Raw genomic sequence first — 6184 nt, forward strand, 5'->3', positions numbered from 1 at the left:
TAAGTGGAGATCGCTTTTACTAGAATTTCCAGAAGTTAGTTGAAAGTAGCAGGAAGATGAGCTTATGATGGCTTTATGCTCATCATAAAATGGATCCTCTTGCTCCATGAATGAGTCTTTAGGATACCGGACCTCCAATGCTTCTTCCAGAGAGAGGAAATCCCCACGGCGTGCCGTGGGGCAGGTGGGGGTAGGCCGGGCACGCAGCTGGATCCCAGCGTGAATGAATGGTGTCAGGTCTCAGCCAGAGAATTTCTCTGTTGCACCTGCAGACCCCTGCTGTGGCCTCACACAGGCCTGGCTTGAGAAATACCGCTAGGATAAAAATCACAAACCAAGCCCAGGTGTGTTGCCTGGCCCAAGGACGAGCGATAGGGCAGGGTCCATGAGGCTGAATCCTCCCGTCTTTCCCCAAACCAAGGGGCAGTGGTTGAACCCACTTACAAACAGCCTCTGGCCAAGTGTCAGCCCCCAGCCTGGGTCTGGGGGGAGCCTCGGCTGCGAACAGCGTGGGTGCCCAGGACTGTGGGGCTCGGTGCTGGAGACACAGCCCCCTCTGCCCCCTTCTCCCTCGCTTTCCTTGCCCGGACATCCCCCAGTCAAGCGCAAAAGCTATCGTTTGGCCGTGCTGCTGTTGACGGCAGTGGGAATTGCTGCGCAGAGGAAAAGAACGGATAACGGGAGACTTGCATCTGGAGAGCATGAGGCAGAGGGATGCTGATGTGTTTTAGGCACCCAGTTTAATTTCAGATTATATGAGATGGTATGAGTTTGCTCTGCTGGGCTCATCAGCTCAGCAAAGAGGCAGAAGCAGCGGTGCAAAAGAAAGGGAGGGGCTGGGCTGCATGGGTGGGAGATGGGGAAGGAAGAGGAGGGCTGGGATGGGAGGAAGGCCCAAGGGATCTCTGTGAGCTAGTGGGCTCATTTGTCTAACTGCATCCATATGTGCCTAACATTAGGTCGTGAAAATCTGGCATCTGAAAAAATGGTAAGTGGCTCCTTAGTCTGCTCCCAAAATCCTTCAAAAGCCTGAAGTACTTCACATGACTTGTTGAACTTATAGCCCTGCCAATAACAAAAAAAAATATCTACCGAATTGGGGCTGGGCTTAGTTTGCTGTCACTGTTTTATTGTAGGGGGTTCTTGCCTCTCACAAGCATCTGCTTTTAATATATGACGTAATTGCTAAGCTGGTACAGCAGCTCCTTAAAATTAAGGTTCAGATATGGTATCTTCAAAGAGAAAAAGAGACGAAGCATTTCAGTGTGTGCCAAATGGTAAGTAGTGTTCAGAGAGTTATTTCTGCATCTGATTAAATTATAAAATAGTTATCCACACATGAAAGTTATCAATATACAATTATTTCCAAGTGATTCTTAAAAGAGGCACACTGGGTATGTGCCATCTTAGGAGGTTCAAAACCATCAGTTCCTTGGTTTTGTTTGCATCCTCTTTTTTTTTTTTTGCATTCTCTCATTTAAATGGTTTTTGCCAGGGAGTCTTAACTGCCTTTTCAGGTAACCACCTCTCTCTTATATGCACTGCTGAAAATTCTCCTTTAACAAAAAGTTACTAGGTACAAGTAGTAGCTCGTAACTTTGAGCAGCATTAAGAAGTATCCCAAATTTTTCTTTTTAGTAGCAGCTTTGTAATTGTTTCTTCATTGCACTTTGCCTGAGTAGGGAGGAAACTTTTATATGTTGAATTCATATGCTGTCTGCTCCGGAAGGAAAATTTTCGGAGCCTGGGAGCAACTCTCTGAAATTACTGTCTTGGAAAAAAATGACTTGAAATTTCAATCTAACAGATTGAGGTGTCACCTACTTATGTTACAGCATAAATGTTTTAGTATAAATGCAGACTATTTATGTAGTTATTAAAATATTAGTTACTGAGGTCAGTTTCTTGTATTTGTGCTGCTATTAGAAGGTTATGAAGATGAAGTTGCTGTAGAAAGGTGCTGCTGAGCCATCTGAAGCAACATGGGAGCTGTCAAGCCAGACAACACAAAATTGCCAGTTATTGTCAATATTTCCTTTTCTGGTGGGTACAGAACTTGATCTCACTGCATCCACTCAAGAGACATTTTGGACGAGTTTCAGCTGCTTGGCTTGTAAAACGTGGCTGTTGCTGCTGGTTTTGAATAGAGTAAGAGCAGACTCGTTCTCTGATGCAGCACTCCCCAGGCCCCGCAGTCTCCACGTTCTCATCCCGAAGCGACGGAGCCTGTTCCCCCGTAGCAGAAATGCTTTCCAGCTGGCTAGAGGTGAGATTTCGGATCACTTTCCCTTCTCCTCCAGTGCTCAGCTTTTCCTACCGGCTGGCTCCAGGCAGCTTCCTGCTCACCAGGTTGCTTTTCCCGGTGTTTTACATCACACAGGGAACTCGGGCATCTGGGTGGGTTTGGATTTCATGGCCGGGGCCAAGGAGTCAGATGCTGCAGAAACAAACCTGTGCATCCCGGAGTCCTTTATCTGCGCTACGCTCTTCTCGCCCGTGATGGGAGATAAGCTCTGATGGGGTTGACTATTTGTCTTCACACGGTGCAGAGAGGAGTAAGAATAGTATATACTCCTCCTAATTTGCTGTTGCATAAAATAGTGACCACGTTTTAGCTGCAGTTGTATTTCGAGTGACACAGCATTTATATCTGAACTGTGAGTCTTAGGTGTGCTGCTGGAAGTTGCTTTTATTTGCTGTTACTGTGCCCTTTTGGGTGGGAGATCTTGTCATCGCAGTCGTGTCATTTCAGACAGATTCCCTGCCCTTGTTTACTGAATTATTTTGTTGATTTAAAAAGGGGTCTTCTGTAGTTCTGCCTCTTGTTTCTGCCATGCTAAAGACACACCCGAAGCAAATACATCTAAGAAATTAGTTTTCTGCTGTAGTTGTCACTGGGCGAGCTACAACCAGTGGCTAGGTCCATCCCCTCAATTTGGGGAGAGCTGTGTACAGAGGCAGGGCAGGGAACTGCTTTAAGTTGTAAACCACCCTTTCCTGTCCTTTTATTGCGCACACTGAAGATGTACAGTGACAACAGTTTAGGAGCAGCAGGAAAGTACTTTAGTCGCTGTTACCCCAATGGCAGGGGAGGCCTCACGCTGCACCCAGTGATTTCTGGAGAAAAGTGGTCTGCACCCCTGAAGAGGACCAAAAACCTGGGCCGATTCAGACTGGGAGTAAATTGCTGCTAAAACTTTGTTTGCAATGCACTGTTGTCGATGTGCCTTCTGCAGGTGAGCACGGAGCCACGTATTACTGCAGTTTGTTAGCCAGAAACCAAACCCTTTCAGGCAGCTCTGTCCTAAAAGTCAGCTGCTGTCTCTGATACTGTACAGGCTGGGCCAGATTAAGTATTATTAGGCATGCACAGATTAGATTAGCAGCCTGAAGAATGCTCCTCTGCCCAGCAGATTTAAACCCCTCAATAGTTTTCTTTCATACAAAAGCAAATCCGGTGCCATTGCTCCTGATAAATGGATCCTCTGGCCCAGTGTGCCGCAATAAGATATTCCAGGAAATAACCCTGGCAAGTTGCCTGGAAGATTTCCTAAACCGGTGTAGCTGACTCCCTCCGAGCTGCTGCGCACTGCCTCACCTCTCTCCCTGCCTCGGCAGCCATCCTTGGAAACTGCAACTTAAGAAACTCGGTGCAGCTGGCACCAATTTGGAAACTGTCGTGCATAGGGGCAAACTGCCCTCACTCCCAAGGGCGTTTGGCCTTGGATGTCAGCGCAAGCTGAACCAGCACTGAGTTTCTAGAGAGCTTTCCATTAAATGTTTACATACTGAGGGTCAGAGGTGATGTTGCAGTCCATTATCACACCAATTTCACAAATCAATAGGTAAACAGATCAATATTCGGTTGCTGAATTTTTTCAGCCTTTTAAAGGGTGGAAGTGTGAATGATTACGCCACAATAACCTCTCTTATTTTCAAAGAGGAGAAATTGGTCCATGTTTTAAACTAGGCACATGTCTTTAACTGTACCACAGCCAAAAGGCATCCTTCCACCACTGCTCTCTTCACCAAACCAATTTGAAAGGGGAATGTAAGAGTAACCATTGTCCACATTATCAATATTTAACTTCTTCCTATAGGACTGCTTGGACCCTACATAAAATATAGTCTCCCTTGTCCTGGTTTCGTCTGGGATAGAGTTAATTTTCTTCTTAGTAGCTGGTACAGTGCTGTGTTTTGGATTTAGTGTGAGAATAATGTTGATAACACACTGATGTTTTAGTTGTTGCTAAGTAGCGCTTATCCTAAGTCAAGGATTTTTCAGTTTCCCATGCTCTGCCAGCAAGCAGGTGTGCAAGAAGCTGGGAGGGAGCATAGCCAGGACAGCTGACCCGAACTAGCCAAAGGGATATTCCATACCGTAGAAGGTCATGCTCAGTATATAAACTGGGGGGAGTTGGCCGGGAGGGGCAGATCGCTGCTTGGGCATCGGTCAGTGGGTGGCGAGCAACTGCATTGTGCATCACTTGTCTTTTCTTGGGTTTTTTTTTTTGTTATATTCCTTTTCATTACAAGTATTATTATATTTTTATTATTATTAGTTAGTATTATATTTTAGTTATTAAACTGCTCTTATCTCAACCCACGAGTTTTACCTTTTTTTTTTTTCCCCAATCCTCCTCCCCATCCCACTGGGAGGCGGGAACGGGGAGCGAGCAGCTGCATGGTGCTTAGTTGCTGGCTAGGGTTAAACCACGACACCCTATAGCATTATTCATCTTCCAGTCTACATACAGGTGTTTTTTTCATCTATAAACGTAAGAAAATTCACTTCAAATTTAAGTGAAAAACTTCCTTTCTTCTACTTTACTCAGTACAAATCAAAACTGAAAAAAGTCTAGCCTGCACCATCTGGGAACGCAGTGACTTAAAAGCAAATTGTCTTATCACTGTAAATATAACGGAAGCAGCAAGTCTATGTGACTTAACTAGAACATTAATCACATTCAAAGCTCTGCAGAATGAATTTTATAGCTATAAGCAAGGCTGCTGCCATCTCTTATCATGACAGCAAGGTGCTGGGGAAAACACTAGCCCTTGGCTCTCCCCTTTGCTCTCCGTGTTGCTTTGCATTGAGGAGTCTCCTGTGTGCATGCAGTTGCCCATATGCTTCCTCTCCTCCCAAAGGCAAGAGAGAAATCACCTATCTATGCTTACAACATATTAATGAGCATCATCTTGAAACTCTGCAACAGGGACCATCTACTAATCTGACATGATTCACAGTGTATCCAGGGTGCAGTTCAAGGAAGACAGCTATTTAAAGTACAGCCCACCTAATTCAGACTGATTTCTAGCTACAGGCAGGTAAGCATGGGTCAGTAGGTATTTTAGGATGTACTGCCTCATGCCAAGACTCCCTCTGGGTTCTGGCTATACCACCCAGCCATATATTTTAGTGTTCAGTAGAGATCAGAACAGAGGAATAAATGAAATAGTAAAGATGCATACATACATCAGCAAGACTGGTAAAGGCAGAGCCTCAGCTCCCATTAAGCCTGTAACAAAAATGGGATGTAGAAGAATGCCGTCTAAATTAGCTTTTCTTATAACTGCATCTTGACTAGGGATAACAGTGTTTCTGTGCTTTTAAAGACACCACGAGCACTCTATGAGGAAAGATCAGAAGGATCAAGTCACACAGAAACTAATTTAAAAAATTAATGTAGTAAAATTTGCTTGTGTCATGGAAAGACACCTAAAAAAAGTCACTGTGCTTGGAAAAAGGTCTTTGAACATCACTGCTATTTCAAGCAGCCCTTCTCAAAGTTTTAGCATAGGCTGCCAGAGCTGTCTCGAGCTCAAGTTCAATTTGGAGTTCTGTTAGTTCAAACAACACATTCAGAGAACCAAAGACAGCAGTTTTGTAAAAGCAGATGGGATACAGCAGGAACGGTCGCTCTTGGTTTGGGTCTAAGCTACTTCTAAACTTTGAGTACTTACAAACAGAAAGGTGAGAACACATATCAGTTGTTAAACAAAAATAAAGACTCCACAGTAGTTGTGCTACTACTAATATAAATTAGGCAAGTGTTTCCTCAGACATATTTTACCAGCACTACAGTACCCTGCAAACTTTATTAGGTGAATGGTTTCAGAGAGATATCAAAGAAAGTGTTGTACTATTACTTCTACATGTGTGTTTTCAGGAAGTGAATGAGCA

The sequence above is a fragment of the Gymnogyps californianus genome, chromosome 1, assembly GCF_018139145.2.
Source record: "Gymnogyps californianus isolate 813 chromosome 1, ASM1813914v2, whole genome shotgun sequence".
In the NCBI taxonomy this organism is placed as follows: Eukaryota; Metazoa; Chordata; class Aves; order Accipitriformes; family Cathartidae; genus Gymnogyps; species Gymnogyps californianus.